This window comes from Thalassophryne amazonica, chromosome 21 (assembly GCF_902500255.1).
Source record: "Thalassophryne amazonica chromosome 21, fThaAma1.1, whole genome shotgun sequence".
NCBI classification, from domain to species: Eukaryota; Metazoa; Chordata; class Actinopteri; order Batrachoidiformes; family Batrachoididae; genus Thalassophryne; species Thalassophryne amazonica.
This window is the reverse complement of record NC_047123.1, coordinates 12389410-12406887: the sequence shown is the minus strand read 5'-3', so window position 1 is coordinate 12406887 and position 17478 is coordinate 12389410. Positions and strand designations below refer to the sequence as shown.

General features: G+C 42.0%; 1 long non-coding RNA gene across 1 annotated transcript; it reads right to left on the bottom strand.

Annotated features, from left to right (window-relative positions):
• Positions 1-11262: 11262 nt before the first annotated feature.
• LOC117503476 lies at positions 11263-11851 on the bottom strand. The gene is made up of 2 exons (XR_004558574.1): positions 11818-11851; positions 11263-11353 (listed from the first exon to the last, which is right to left on the bottom strand). It is a non-coding gene; the product is annotated as an uncharacterized LOC117503476 (long non-coding RNA).
• Positions 11852-17478: the final 5627 nt, after the last annotated feature.

The following is a 17478-nucleotide window of genomic DNA, read 5'->3' as shown; positions in this document are numbered from 1 at the left end:
AAAAGAGACAAGGGACTTACAGTTTGGTGTGTGCCAGTGGTCCATTGAGGTTAAGATGTTCCAATTACAAACTTTAATTGTAGTACAATGCAAAAAAATCAAAACTCCTTTGGGTGAACTCGAAACACTGAATTTCAAGAACATATTTACATGTTTCTGAGTAACGCAGTCTATTTGTTGACATTGTAGAAAGTTACAGGTCCATGAAAATGGAAATGCTGCACTGAAGATGATGTTGCATTCTCAGTGTTGAAGTTAGATTCTTGTAGAATCAGTTGTTCTTGAGACAATGTCAAAAGTGAATCCAGTTTATCACCCTGACCCCTAATGCAGGCTCAGCAGACTGAGTTATAGGCCTACTCTCAGAACTACCGCTAGCCGCAGTAGTACTAGTTGATGCTGGCAAATTTTCTTGCATCATTTTGCAAGCAATCTTGCAACTCATATTCTTCTTCCTATCATTGCTTGTAGAAGCATAGTGCTTTAGTGAAGATTCTGATCTATGACCAGTAACAGACATGATATCGTGGTTTGTGAAACCAGCATGATCTAGGATGGTAAATAGGGATGTCCCGATCCGATCACGTGATCGGAAATCGTGTTGGGAAAGTGTAGTGACACAGACCCACAACAGGGGGCGTAAATGAACGGACAATGGATAAGCCAAATATAACAATTTAATGTTGCGAATTGTGCACAACGGAATACAGACAAATGCAGTTTGAGAATGATAGTCAATTATACGAAAAGTGACGTGTGGGCAGGCTCGAGGATAGAAGATGTCCATCCAGAGAAGAGCCGGGTCCCACACGGCTTCCACCGCCAACGGATCTGAAGAACACCGGAGCCGCCAAGTCCTGAGTCTCCAGGTGGCCACCGTCTCCAGCTGTCAGACCTGGTACTGCTGGCAGGAAGCAGAGACAGTTAATGGTGGGTGTGTGGATACACACCCAGTAAATCCTCACACACAGATCCAGTTCCTCCGGGAGGGAGCACCTCCACCTCCGAAGTAGGAACACAATAGCAGCTCCTGTTAACCACTTATCTGGTTGGAGTGAGAGGCGAGGATGTCGATTCTCTCACTGATCGCCAACCCAGCTGAAAGTGCACCACAGGAAAACGGCTGCAAACAGATCACACGTAAGTCACAGTTCAGATACAGCAGAGATTATCACCTAAGCGGTAGATGATATCTCGGCAGCGAGGTGGAGTTACTGCCCGGCTTTTATGGTGATGTGGTGATGATGAGTGACAGCTGGTGCTGTTGATGAGTGACAGCTGTCACTCCCGGTTGCTCCAGCGCCCTCTCGTGCCTGAAGCCCGCACTTCAGGCAGGGCGCCCTCTGGTGGTGGGCTAGCAGTACCTCCTCTTCAGCAGCCCACACAACAAATCTGGCCCGATCACGTGGTTTCAAACTTGATCGAAATCAGACATTGCATCCCAATCCGGATTCCAATATAGATTTTATCCTCAATATTTTGATCAGCACTATTTCAAACTCATTATTGCAGATTAATGGGCCTTTCACGTGTCAGAGGCGTCAAGAATCAGGTCAAGTTGCTTTTTAGATGCGTCGGAAGCGTCACTTTAGCTCGGCTTTTGACAAAAGAAAAAAGATAACAAGCTCAACCCAATCCAACTTTCGATGCACTGAGCTGTGACGTAGCTTTGCGCTGTCCAATAGGAACGACGCGTCGGGCCAAAACACAGAAGACTAGTGGCAGAAACCACTGACCTGTACAAAACAGAAACGTGTCACAGGACTGCTCATTTATAGAGCAGTTTTCTGAAGAAAAATCCTTGGAAATGTTTTTTGTTGTTGTTGTTTGTTACCTCAAAATTTCTGATTACTGTTTAAAAAAAAGTTTAGAACACTTGTAATTAAAATAGCTAAATCAATAAATGGTTCTTTAGAAACCTTTCATCTGTGAATTAAACCCACCTGTTATTTCAGATTAGATAATTTCTTGTTTAACATAAGGAACCTTGGACATTTATTTTTAGACAAATAAAATAACATGGAAATTTGTACATTTTTTAAGTCTGGTAGATTATTACTTGATTGTTCAAGCTACCTCAAGGAGAAGTGCACTGTTTAAGTGATAAATAATAAAATAAGGTAATTAAAATGAAAATATTATATATTTAGCATTTGTCCATTGTTCATTCAGTTTTTTAAAGTATTGGATCGGGACTCGGTATCAGCAGATACTCAAAATCAGATGACTCGGAATCAGATCGGGGCCAAAATAACCTGATCGGGACATCCCTAATGGTAACTGTTGTGGCCCTCAGACTGTGGTTTGTGTAGTTCTTTGTGCAACAAGCTGCCTTGGCGATATCTTTCATTTTGTCCCCAAGAGGGTTCACACCTAATGGAGCGTTGCAGTACCATGAACCTTCTGCTGGGGCTGTAGGTTTAGGACACTGCTAGAAAGAGTCCAGTGCAGGATTTAGCACGGCTTTGTATGCCAGAAATGTTGAGACCGGGCACCTGGATGAACCTGGAATCTCATACATGCAGCCACTCCATTCTTCATCCTCATTTTCTCTTCTGGACTTGGTCAGCATGTCTAATGTGTGTAATGTAGCGAAGTTTCTCCTCATGTGTTTGTATTACATAGTCATCTACTTTCATGTCCTGCAGATTTTCACATCTTCTGTTAGCAAAATATATCATAACCTCCATGAAGACCTTGTTCTGCAAACCCAGTGGTGTTGTGATATCAAGCACATCAGAAGCAAACATCTTGACCATACCTTCCTTACTGATTGGACTTTTGTGCTTAACATATCCCTTTCCTTCCTGCTTCAATTTACACGTCATTGCTCTGTATGCCTCGTTACTACGATGAAACTTATCAGCTTTGGTAATATCATCTCTCACGGTCTTAAAGTGACAATATAGTCCATATCTGATGCTGTGCATTGACTTTTTCGTGTACAGAGTCCCGTCTGCTTTCCTCAGTCCAGCGAAAAATCGCATCAGAAATTTGTCCAGCTCTTCGTCCGTCAGTGCTTCTATTTCAACTAAAGACATCCCAGCAAATACTGCAAATGCCTCCAAACGGCTTACAGCATAGTGGATTCGGTTTTTTGTGTTAGAAGAACTAGAATTGTCAATTAGCTCTTTCAGATCATCATCGATCAGCAAAACAAACTCCGCCATGGTTGTTTTAAAGCGAAGAGCCTTACCGCTTCCGTGAGCGAGTGTGCGCGCACACAGAAGCGGGAAGGCTCTTGTGCACGTGTACTACCAAAAAAAAAAAGACTGTGTACGTCCTCACTGCAGCGAAAAGCAATCACGTCAGAAATTAGTCCAGCTTTTTATTGTCGCTTCCTCCTAACAGGTTTTCATGCCTCCATACAGCACAGTGCCTGAACGTGTGTGTGCACGTGCCTGCATGAACGTGTGTGCGCACATGCACGTGTGCATGTGTGAGCGGGCATGCACGTGTGTATGTGTGCGGGCACATGCATGTGCGTGTGTACCACACACGTGCCAATGGTACCAAACGTATGTAACCAAATTTGCACTCTAAATGGAACCAAGCCGCACTCTAAATGCAATGCAATACAAATGGGATGAATTAGTCTATGTCATGTGACACACAAAGCACCAATCAAATCACAAGGATCCACTCAGGCATTATATAAAAATTTAGAATTGTCATCTGCTGAATGATTTATATTTGTATTTTTTGTGTGGGGAAAGAAATTGTACAGATCATCCAAGTTTGATGCACACACTGCACCTCAAACCTAGATTTCGTTGCATAAGAAGCCATATCTCCTTTAAAAATTTAGATAGAGAAGAAATTTAAAAAACATGTTGTCTAGTTTAGTATATGCCATTGTGTGATAATAGAAAGATATTGCTTGTACAAATCATTCCAGCAGGAAAAAAGTTTATGTACCCTTAACACCAAAACAAATTAATTTTTACCGAATGGTGTCAAACCAGCCAGTCTTTCCCAAAAATCACATGCATAAATAAGCTTTTCATGGGATGCATACTGCAGACTATCGCAAATAACATAGGTAAACAAATGGGGGTGATAGGAGCGGGTTTGTATAACTTAGTAAAGACAAAACATTTGTGCATAAAATGAGAATACATATCGAGAATGCATATATGCCTATTTTGAAGGCCAAAAAGAGATGGATCCATTAATTTTACAGCTTGTCTCCATCTATTTTTGGAATCAGCACTCTTTAAATAGGTTATATGGATATTTTGTGCTTGTTTCCAAAAGTGCATAAGTTGGCCACTTATGTGCAACTATCCCGTCCACTATACTAATCTACTGCACACATTTTTTTTTTCATTCATCACCTCCTCAAAGTACTTCCTCCACCTTCTGATCCTCAGCCTCACCTTCTGCTTGTCAACAGATACAAAGTAAAGGCTTCCTTACGTGGTTGCGAGTGCACCTGCAATATTACAAAAGCTCATGGATCAAGTGTCACAAGGGTTAGACGGAGTCAATTGTTACTTAGATGACATATTGATTATGGGAAAGAACCATGAGGAGCACATGAAAAGTTTGGAAGACGTGCAAAAAAGGGTGAAAACTCACGATCTGCAAGAAAACAGTGACAAGTGTGATTCATCTTTGGGGCACATGATACACCCTGAGGTGATACACCCTTTGAAAGAAAAACGTCAGGCTATTTCCAAAGCAAAGACTCCCAGTAAAGTGACAGAGTTAAGGTCATTCCTTTCCTTATTTAGTTACAATGGGAAATTCATACCAAATTTGTCAACATTGATAGCGACGATGACAGTATTGCTACATAAAGATGCCTAAATGGGAATGGTCAGATTCATGTGACAGGGCTTTTGAGGAAGCTAAAAGTCAGCTGGTTTCAAATTGAGTCTTAGTGTACTACAGCCCGAATCTGCCACTTATCCTGGCACGTGACGCATCACCTGTAGGGGTGGGTGCTGTGGATTCTCACAAAATGTCGGAAGGAAGTGAGAAACCTATTGCTTTTGCTTTTCGAGTGCTAACTAAATCAGAGAACAACTATTCACAGATTGTAAAAGAGGCATTAGGCTTAATCTTTGGAGTGATGAAGTTCAATGATGACCTTTTTGGACGTAAATGTACGCTCATCACAGATCATAAGCTGTTGTTGAAGATATTTGGTCCAAAAACAGGAGTACCACAATTGGCAGCCGCTAAAATGCAAAGATGGTCCTTGATTTTAGCTGCTCACTCTTATGGGATAAAGTACAAACCACCTGAACAACACAGAAATGCCGATGCCTTGTCAAGATTGCAGATCAAAGATGATGATTTTCCTACGTCAAGTACTGTGTTTCGGGTTTTGTACTTTTGACAGCTTACCAATCACAGTGCAGCAGATTGCCAAAGAAACTGCAAAAGATCCAACACTGGCTAAAGTAAAACAGTATGTTTTTCCAGGATGACCAAAACATGTGTCGGATGAAAACCTTCAGCCGTATTGGAGATGTAAATTTGATCTAACAGTGGAAAATGAGTGTTTACTCTGGGGTTTCCGAGTAATCATTCCAGATTCTCTGAAAGACAGATTACTGGCAGAGTTACACAACAGCCACTGGGGCATGGTGAAGACGAAGTCTCTGGCTAGAAGTTTGTTATGGTGACCTTCACTTGATATGGATCTTGAACTTGAAGTGATTCAGTGTGACATATGCAAATTCCAGCATCGTGTTCCTGAAAAAGCACACTTGGAAATAGGCTTCAGGACCCGGGGAGAAGATACATTTGGAATTGCGGAGTCAAAGCGACAAATGTTTCTGGGATTAATTGATGCTTATGCCAGATGGCTAGAAATTGTTCATATGCAGACTACCACCACAAACAAGACTGCTGAAGTTTTGAGAGACTTGTTTGCAGTTTATTGATTACCAAAAGAGGTGTAGTAACAGATAATGTGCCGCAATTCACCTGAACTGAATTTGAGTCATTCTTCAAGTTGAATGCTGTTAAACATTTTAAAATGCCATCGTTCCATCCAGCCTCAAACGGATCAACTGAACGGCTGGTACAAAATTTAAAGCATTCTTTGATTAAAAGCAAAGCATGTGGTGGTCAGTCGCTACAACATGGTATTGCAAATTTCTTGTTTTTGTACAGAAATATGCCACGTGACAACTGGGAAAACACCAGCAGAGCTGTTATTGAAAGGACAGATTTGTACAAGGTTGTCATTAGTAAAGATCTGAGTGGCCACTGCACAATTGTCCTGTCCTTGCTGATGTTGAGTTGGCCTGGAATTTATTCCATGAAGAATTCTTGAAGCTAATGAATAAACACACTCCATTACATAAATTTAGAGTAAAGGGGTGAAATAATCCTTGGTTTTCCATGGAAATTGAAAATCTTCCTAAAGAAAGAGATCATGCCTAGACCAAGGCGTGAAAAACAAAATCTGAGGCGGACAAGATTCATTTTTGTCAGTTACGCAATAAATGTATGTTTTAATCAAGAAGGCTAAAATCTGACTTTTTTTTTTTTATCTGAAACTACCAAAAGCTTAAATGAAAAGAAATTTTGGAATGTTGTTAGATGTGCTTCTGGTGTTACATCTTCCAGTGATTTGCTTTTCTTGATCAAACATTCTTTAACCCCTTCTAAGTCTGTATATCCCATCAATGGGAAATTTCACTTTGTATTTGTGAGATACTGACAAGTCAAAATGAGGCGGGGGGTAGGGGGTTAAACCTGTCTGATAAGGGTGCCATGTTAAATCATTTTAATGAACATTTTACTTCAGCAGGGCATTTGTTTGATTCTGATTTTAAAAGAACAGTTTTAAATGATGAACCTGCTGCTGTAAATTGTCCCTCTGCTGATTGTTCCTTTAATTTTAAACCTGTATGTGTCTCTGAGGTTCACAGTGCGCTGAAGAAGTTGGATTCTAAAAACCAGCTGGTCCTGATCGTTTGGATCCATTTTTTTTTAACTGGCAGCTGATGTCATTGCTGAGCCGTTAACTTGTATTTGTAATCTGAGTCGTAGCACAGAAACATTTCCAAAAGTTTGGAAATCTGCGTTTGTTCTACCACTATTAAAAGGAGGTGAACCCTCAATTGTGAAGCCCCCGTCACACATAGTAAGAATGTGCAGGAACGAGACTGAAACGGTAAATATTACCATCATCAGACGCAGTCGGGAGGGAAAGAAGCATGGTCAGCAGTGTCAGAACGCAGCTAGAATACCTCATCCACACCTGCATGATGGCATCCAAAGCGCATGAAGACAGCAGTTTAGATGACACAGACTGCTGTCACATGGCCATAAAAGGTGTTGAAAACTGCCCGATGTCCAAACACCTGGGTGGAAAACACAGTACCAGAGTGGGAGGGAAGCGCTGTGTTCCTCACACGCACAAGTTTCTCATGTGCACGTGCGCCCCGCGCACACACGTGGGGCTGAAATGATCACTCAGCTATGTGTGTGTGGGTTCATAACAGCTGTATGAGAGGTACTTCTACTTCAAGGAGTTTGTTAATAAATACCTTAGAAGTGTATGTGTGTGCACGCAGGCACACGTGCGTGAGTGCCACTGGACACCTTTGCTGAACGTTTGCTGGCAGTGGGCCAAGTAGTCACACCATGTGTCAGATGCAGCCTTTCCAGCGAACTTTAATGTCTTTTTAGTTTTTTGCTCACTTCAGCAGCACAGCACAACTCTGTACATCATGATGTCAGTTGGATTATCACATGGGATTTAATTTTTGCAGTGGTTATTTGCAGCACACAACAGCCAGGTGAGAGACTTTTCACCACAGGCTGTGATTTGGTTCCTGTGCGCTCTGCGCTGTGAAAAGATCGTGGTTCCGTGCTGGAGGTGAGTTTCATGTTTAATAATGTTGTCACACCTCCTACAGAGTATAGATGGCGTCAAGTAATAATGTGTATATTAGAGCGGTGAGATCCATTCAGCTCCATGACTGACATGCACTATGACGCATTACTGTGCATGAGACCACAGAGAGGTGCAGCGGCACACATTGCTTTCACACACTGATTGCACACTGTTCATACGCACTGTACATGATGAATGCGTGCCACATACATGTTATTACATATCAACATTTCCTTTGCCCTCCCTGGCTGGGGTCCAGTGGAGGTGGACATCCGTGGCACAACATGCCGGCAGCCTTTGCTGTGACCGATTGATCTCAGAGCTCAATCAACCACGATCAGATCATTTCAGATACTGTTTTGATGCCGTCAGAATATGTAGACTGTGATCAGATGACGCAAAAACAGCACATAGACCGCCATCAGATGTGCCTCCCTTCTTGATGGTGCCGAGAGTGTTGAACATGTGCAGCACACCCGGGACAGCTGAGCAAATGGGACCAAATACAGCTGAATGTAAAAGTTTGGGCACCCCTGATGATTTCCATGATTTTCCTTTATAAATCATTGGTTGTTTGAATCAGCAATTTCAGTTAAATATATCATATAGCAGACAAACACAGTGATATTTGAGAAGTGAAATGAAGGTTACAGGATTTACAGGAAGTGTGCAATAATTCTTTCAACAAAATAAGGTAGGTGCATAAATTTGGGCACCCCAACAGAAAAATATATCAGTATTTAGTAGATCCATCCTTTGCAGAAATAACAGCCTCTAAACGCTTCCTATAGCTTCAGTTGAGAGTCTGTATTCTGGCTGAAGGTATTGTGGACCATTCTTCTTTACAAAACATCTCAGGTTTGTGGGTTTCCGAGCATGGACAGCCCGCTTAAAATCACACCACAGATTTTCAATAATATTCAGGTCTGGGGACTGAGATGGCCATTCCAGAACATTGTACTTGTTCCTCTGCATGAATACCTCAGTAGATTTTGAGCAGTGTTTAGGGTTGTTGTCTTGTTGAAAGATCCAGCCCCGGCGCAACTTCAACTTTGTCACTGATTTATGAACATTGTTCTCAAGAATCTGCTGATATTGACTGGAATCCATGTGACCCTCAAGTTTAGCAAGATTCCCAGTACCTGCACTGGCCACACAGCCACAGAGCATGACCACCTCCAAATTTTACTGTAGGTAGCACGTGTCTTTCTTGGAATGCTGTGTTCTTTTTCAGCCATGCATATCGCCTCTTGTTATGTCCAAATAACTCAATTTTAGTTTCATCAGTCCACAGCACCTTATTCCAAAATGAAGCTGGCTTGTCCAAATGTGCTTTAGCATAGCTCCAGCAACTCTGTTTGTGGAGTGTGTTGTACACGCAGAGACACACACTGTTAAAGACACACACATGGTTTAGACACACATCTGTCTAAACCATGTGTGTCTAACCATGTTAAACACACATCGTTAACGTGTTTCTTTAACACACTGTTAAAGAAACACACATGGTTTAAGACACACACACACACGTGTGTGTGTGTGTGTGTGTGTGTGAGACGCTATGACTGGACTACATGAGTGTTTAAGAACTGTTTCGAATCATCATCTAGTTTGACTTGTTGATACGCTTGGGTCAAGTCTAACTTCGTAAATCTGTCACCACCTGCAGGTTTTGTGAACAAATCCTGTGGTTTCAGAATAGGATATTGATAAACTTCCAACCAGGGGTTGATTGATACCTTGTAATCGCCAACAAATTCTAACAGAATTATTCACTTTGGGAATGTTAACATGGGTGAGGCCCACTCACTGTAACTTACTGTGGTTATGATCCTTTCTTTTTCCATGTTATTCTACTGGGCTTCCCCAGCATCCTTCATCACATAGGGTACAGGTCGAGGTTTTGCTTTGATGCCTCTGACTTTCCCCTGGTCTGACTAAACACCTGAGAGTACCTCCCACACAGTTCCTCAACACGTTCAGGTAAACTCTGTTCACAAAAGACCAGTCTAACTGTAGTCTGTTAATCAAATCCCTTCCCAAGAGAGCAGGACCATTCGCTCTCTTTACAACACACAATATCAGTGAATGAGTATTACCATGACACTTTACTCACACTTGGAAAAGACCTTTCACTTCCAGCAGTTGGTTACTGTATGTTTTTAGCTCACAGCTGGTTGGTACCAGTTTACACCTATGTGTTTTACAACATCTATGTGTTTTTTCAGAAATTATTGACACGGATGTCCCAATATCCAACTCCATTTTCAGCTTCTGACCATTTACCTCAAGGTATACTTTTACTTCAAATAAATTCAAACCACTGTTCTTTTCACCTTTCTTTGTTTTACCCTGTCGTTCTGATTTCCCTTTAACCTTAACCTTGGCCTTTGGTGCTCTTAATGTCTGCAGCTGTAGGTCTGGCGCCCCCTCTGGTGCAGATGTGGAGTTGATGATGTCAGCACATTGCGTCACTCTCTTCTTTCCCTCTTGCTGGGTGTCACCTCTCCTTTGTGCAGCATTTTCATCACACCTCTATCATGCAGCGTTGTCATGAGAAGAGTCGGGGTGCGGCAACCCCTCCCTTCGTGGGCTGTCTCTCAACCTCCCGCACAAGCTCAGGCTCCTTCCCCCCCAGCAAGATGATGTTACATGTCCCAACAGCCAGAGGCTGTGAGCGCGGACCGGGCCGCCGGGCCACCCTCCCTCGACTGCCACCCAATCCTCTCTGCACCCAACTCCCACCTGCATTTGCAGGTGGTGAACCCACAGGAGGGTGGGCCCATGTCCCTCTTTCGGGCTGAGCCCGGCCGTGCCCGGTGGGCTAAGGCCCGACCACCAGGCGCTTGCACGCGAGCCCCAATACCCAGGTCTGGCTCCAGTGTGGGGCTCCGGCTCCACCATACCGGGCGACATCTCAGGCCTTGATTTTGTACTGCTCATGGGAGCTTCTGAACTGCCCTTATTCTGACCCTACCAGGGGCACAAAGCCCCCGACAACATAGCTCCTAGGATCATCCGGGTACGCAAACTCCCCCACCACGATAAGGTGGCAGTTCGACCTCCTGTGAATTTTTTACTAAAAGTAGGCTTTACAGGTTTTCTCTGCCAACAACATTTTACTGAATCTTAAAGTAAATAAACATGAAATTGGTCACTGGATCCTTGATCTCTGGACATAAATAAAAATAAATAAAGTCTGTACATGGTCAGTACCAGTAGTTATTCCACATATTGCAATTGTGTCTTGGAAATGAGATATATACATGATAAATAAAATACAAAATGCACAGTGCTGAAAGTGTTGGAGTCTCAGTTTGTGTATGGTTGTGAGGTGAAACTGTTTTACAAAACAGGTAATTGTAAACCTGTTTCTTTTAAGTGGTGCAGTCTTGATCAACCTTTATTTAGCCAGGATAGTTTCATTGAGCTCGAGATCTCTATTGCAAGGGAGACATGGACAGTTATAAAGTTTCCAGTTCACCTAACCTGCCAAGCCCAGTCTCACGTTTGTTTGTTTTTTTTTGTTTTTTTTTGTGCTCCCCTCACGAAATGAGTCAAATTTTCATGAAGGGGTGACATCGGGGTGAATGTGAGGCATAATTGTAAAGTGTTTTGAGCGTCTGATGCAGATGGAAAAGCGTTATATAAATGCAGTCCATTTACCATTTCAAGGGTTTTTTTTAACTCATTATTACTAACCCTACTCCTACTCCTACCCCCAACCCTAACCTTAACCATAACCTAACCCTACTCCTTCCCCAACCCTAATCATAACCACCCCAACCCCCCCGCTTCACTTTTAATTTCATGCAGCCATCACAGATTGAATTAGAATGAATTTGTGCTGCCATGACGAAAATGAGGCGCTTTTCATCATAATATCACAAACCAATAGATTAATGTATATTTCATGCTGCTGAATCACAACTTGCCATGAGACTAGGTTGAACCTGCATGTCTTTAAATGTGGGAGGAAACCAGAGCACCCGGAGGAAACCCAAGCAAACACTGGGAGAACATGCAAACTCCACACAGAAAGACCACAGGTGGGAATCGATCCCATGACCTTCTTGCTGTGAGGCAACAGTGCAAACCATTAAGCCACCATACTACAGAGAAATAAAATTTATTGAAATCTCATGTGAAGTCAGACAGATCTGGGTTCTTAATGAACATAGCTCATTATTTATATTACAACTGGTGGCATTTGAAAGTGCTGTATTCTGGTGATGGCATTTCACAACACTTTATTTAGAATTCATTTGGTCTGGTGGTCATATTTGGCATTATTATTTGGTATTGACCTGGTGATGGTCTTTTTTTAATTAAAATTTTTACCTCCCAATTTTCTACAGAAATACAAACTTCCTATGGGCACTGCACTAGTCTAACAACAAAGTGAAGACTTGCAGTTACAAGTTGTGCTTTCTGAGCAGATAAAACAAAATCTTAACAAGAATGCAGTGACTCTTCCCATGCAGATAAGAGATTTTTAGCATGAACACAGTGACCCTTTCAGAATCAGAATCAGAAAAGTTTTATTGCCATATGAATGAACAAGTTCACAGCATTAGGAAATTGCTGCGGTACATGGTGCTACATAAAAAAAAAATAGAGCAGTAAAACAAGTAATATATAATAAAACTTTACACTATAACAATGTTACAAAATGTACAGAATGTATGAGCTAATAAACAAATGGTGATGATAAATAGTGATAAATGGTGTTGATAGTAACAATGTAGAGTTCTAAAGGTTCTTGTTGAGGACGCTAATGGCAGAGGGGAAAAAACTATTCTCATGGCTGGAGGTTCTGGTCCGAAGGGACCGTAGCGCTGAACGATGCGCTGTAGTCTCTGTATGTCCCTAGTGGTGGCTCCAGCATACCATATGGTGATGGAGGTGGTGAGGATGGACTCGATGATGGCAGTGTAAAACTGCACCATGATCCTTGCTGACAGGTTGAATTTCTTCAGCTGCCGCAGGAAGTACATCCTCTGCTGGGCCTTCTTGACAACAGAAGTAATGGTGGACTCCCACCTGAGGTCCTGGGTTTGAGTGATTCCCAGGAAACAGAAGTCCATTGAAGACCTACTGGCAATTATAAGAAGATAACTGTAACAGAAATAGAACTGGTTGACTGATTAGGGGAGGTGATGGTCTAGTGGTTAAGTGTTGGGCTTGAGACCAGAGGATCCTCAGGTCAAATCCCAGCCTGACTGGAAAATCACTCAGGGCCACTGGGCAAGGTTCCTAATCCCCTAGTTGCTCCTGGTGTGTAGTGAGTACCTTGTATGGCAGCACCCTCACATTGGGGTGAATGTGAGGTATTATTTGTAAAGCTGGAAAAGCGCTATATGAATGCAGTCCATTTGATTCGGTCAGATATTTTCCCATATCCAGACCGGTTTCCATGACAGTCAGTCCGCAACGCATATTTTCTTTACAAACCAGGAAGTTAAAAATGCAATTAGAAAAAGCAAATCGGACATGAATGTACTCCATAAATATCTCAACAGCATCTGAAAAAACACACCAGTTGAAAGCTTACCAGCTAACGAAAGGACAATCTGTTAGCGGCTTCTTCATGGCGATTAAGAAAGTGAACAAGCCCAACACCGTCAGAAGTATATTCAGGCAATACTGTAAGTTTGTGCGTTTATATGTATTCAGCAGCCATATAATAAACAAATTATTAACCTTGCTTGCTCGGTCTGTACGGAGAAATATTAGGCCGATGTGTTAGTGCAAAAAACAGTGTTTTTCTCATGGACTGAGTGCAACAAGAGAAAACACCTTGGTCTGATATTTTTCCATGTACAAACCGCTTGCTCGGTTAATAATCCTGTTGTGTGTTGGGGGGGTGTGGCTGGACATTTTGGTGTTCTTTTCTTTTCTTTGCTCTCCAGGTGGTGTGCAAACTGATTTATTGTCTGTGGAGAAAGTGCTGGCAGAAGAGTCCTTCACCCTCATCAGCGTTATGTGCAGCACCTGTGGATGGTGCTCAAGTGCAACCTTAAAGACTTTCAGCTGAAGCAGATAATGAGATGGCGTTCTGCATTTAAGTCATGTGTGATTCAAGCAGAATTGCCAGGAACTCGACCTTGTGATGATCGTTTGTGAGACGCTGAGGACCGCGCCTGGGTTTGACACATCGTGCCTGTGAAGGAAGAAGGGTGAGGGACACATGCTGTCAGCACACATCAGAGAGAGTCGGTTTGTCGTGTCCACCTGGGGGGTGTTTGGCGGTAAAAGTGAGTCCAGAAGTGCCGGGCTTCGATCCTTTTAGGCGCTGGAGAGCGTGCCAGCCTTCACTCCACCAGACTGACGCTGTTTTAGTTTGTACACGTTGTTATGCACCAATGGGTGGAAAAATAAATTGTTTTGTTATTGGAACCGCTTTCTGGTTATTTTAGCGCTGGGTTCCGTCAGACGCAGGTCCGCTCCTCAACCCGCGTCGACACATAACAAATCCTTTAATATTAAAATGTGTTAAAGTGTTTTATTTACTTGTGCATCCTCAAAACCAATGCTCGATCTCACACATAACTTACCCACACACACCCTCACATACACACAGACAGACACATCAGTAAATATTAAGAGCATCAGGAGTTTGGAGGCAAATGATGTGTTAAGCTGCCCAGATCACAAACATGTATGTTGAGTGCTGCCCAGATCGCTTCTATCAGCTCAGTATTTCTAAGGTAAATATTAATAATTCTTTGTACTTTAGGGCCTGGTAGCATCAGGACATCATGTGACAGATGATGTCCAGGTTAGGTGGGATCTTTTAAGACTAGTGTGTTCTCCTGAGGCAGCAGAGTCTGAATTAAGTACTCCAACAGGGATGAGAACACAACCATAGAGTCTACGACTCAATGCTTTAAGGTTCGAGTGTCAACATGAAGACATTAGGGTTTTGGAGTGGTCGAGACATAGTCTTTGGAGGAGGTAAGATGAACAAGTAAAAAGGTAGTCTTGAGAACAAGACTCAAGTACTAGAACACTCCTCCAGAAGACTAGTGGACATGTTATTATCTTCTGGACAGTGTGTTAATGACCATCTGAAGAGCATTTCTGTTGGCTACACTGTGGTTGATATTGAACCCCAATTCCAATGAAGTTAGGACGTTGTTGTAAAATGTAAATAAAAACAGAATCCAATGATTTGCAAATCCTCTTAAGCCGATATTCAATTGAATACATCACAAAGATAAGATATTTAATGTTCAAACTGATAAACTTTATTGTTTTTGTGCAAATATTTGCTCATTTTGAAATAGATGCCTGCAACACGTTTCAAAAAAGTTGGGACAGTTGTATGTTTACCACTGTGTTACATCACCTTTCCTTCTAACAACACTCAATAAGCGTTTGGGAACTGAGGACACTAATTGTTGAAGCTTTGTAGGTGGAATTCTTTCCCATTCTTGCTTGAGGTACGACTTCAGTTGTTCAACAGTCCGGGGTCTCTGTTGTCGTATTTTGCGCTTCATAATGCACCACACATTTTCAGTGACACAGGTCTGGACTGCAGGCAGGCCAGTCTAGTACCCACACACTTTTACTACGAAATCACGCTGTTATTGTCATGGTCTGGCCTTTTTGGGGCCAGCTGTTATGATTATGGACCTTTTTCCATGTTCTGGGCCTCTATGCCATGTCTTATTATCATTGTCATGTTCATGTTATGTTTGCTTTTGTTTCATTTATTCTCTGTGTATCTTTTCTTTGCCACATATTTAGTTTTACTTTATTAATATTTGCTTTCACTCTTGGTCCCTTAGTTGCTTTAGTCTTAGTTTCATTCTGTTTATCACATTTATTATATTATGCTTTAGTTACAGGATTTTGTTATTATTTATTGTCAGTGTTTCTTATCTCAATATGTTCCATTTGTTATTTATTGCACTTTCTGTTTATCAGATATCTTGTTTCATTAATTGCATTATTCTGTAGTCATCGGGTCTGTTTATTCTCTGTTTATCAGTAGTATATTTTGGCTCTTCTCATTTGTGATTTCAGTTATGCTTTTATGTCCGGTTTTGTTTTCAGTTCTCATGTTCATGCTCTGTCCTGATTATAGTTGTATTTTAATCTGTCCATGGTTTCTGTTTTTGCTTCATCTTCTTTGTTTGCCCCTGCACCAGCTCTTGTGTCCTCGTCTGTCACTATGACTCTTTTTGCTATGTGTTTTCTTCCACGTCCACTCTTGCACCTGCTCACGTGTCTTTGTGTCTTTCATCACTCCACTCTGTGTTTTCCTGCCTTCACTTTCTTGCACTGTGCACAGTCTTTGTCTTCCCCAGTCACGCCCCTTCCAGAACTTTCACTGACACCTGCATCTTGTTTCACTGATTACACCACCAGTTATTTAAGCCCTCACAGCTCATAGCCAGATCATTGTCTTTGTACACCTTCCAGCCCAGTTCCTTGCTTTGTTCTTTCCTGTAAGTATTTTGACTCTGCCTTGTTTTTGACCTTGACTTTGCCTTGCCTCTGATAGCTCTTACACCGTGTTTTTTGACCTGTGCCTGTTTTTTGTACCACGTCTCAGCCTCTTGTCCTTTTGCTGCCTTTGCATCGCTGCTGGACCACCCGTGTACTGAACCCCTGCCTGTTATTAAACCATTTGAACTTTATCAGTTTTGCGAGCTTGCATTTGTCCCTCTGGTTTGTGCCACGCCTGATAGTTATAACACGTGCAGAATGTGGCTTGGCATTGTCTTGCTGAAATAAGCAGGGACGTCCCTGAAAAAGACGTTGCTTGGCAGCATGTGTTGCTCCAAAACCTGGATGTACGGAGCACCTGGAGCGAACCCACACAAACACTGGGAGAACATACAAACTCCACACAGAAAGGCCCCAGGTGAGAATCGAAGCACGACTTTCTTGCTGTGAGGCAACAGTGCTAACTACTAAGCCACCATGCTGCCATTCCCCTCTCCAATTAACTGTAATAAAGGTTCATTGTGTTTCTGAACAATGTCTGGATCGACCCGTTTCACACAGATTTTCAGAGAGAAATGCACGACAACCAGCATGTACAACATTTGCTGCCTTCATCCTTAAATAAGGGCCACCTGTAAGGATGGAACAAGGGTCACAGAAAGAAAATGCAGACATTGTTGTTTTTTATTTTTATTTTTTTTTTAACAGCCTAATATTCTTTTTTCTTCACTTTTTGGAAATGAAGAACACATTTGATAATTTTTTTTATTTGGAATAAAATGTGCAGTGGTCGCAGTACATTTGCATGTCTGGAAAAACATTATGAGGATTATGAGTTTTATTCACTTATTTGAACACACTATTTTGAACAGACTATAATTTATAAAAAGCATCCTCACATAGCCTCCCTAATATGGTTAAGATGGGTTAGTACAGTGGAAATTCAACTTGTAATTGCGTCTGACTCTCACTGCGGTATTGTATCACTTCCTGTTCCGGAGCACAGCGGTGTTTTTCTGTATCTGTTAGCTGTTTAATCTGCGCAGTTAGATTGATCTAGTTATCTAGATTACGATTTGGTTCCCAGTGTAATCTTTACGTGCCTTAACTAAAACACTCCTTCTGCTGAATCACCTCTAAATTATTCACTTTGCGTG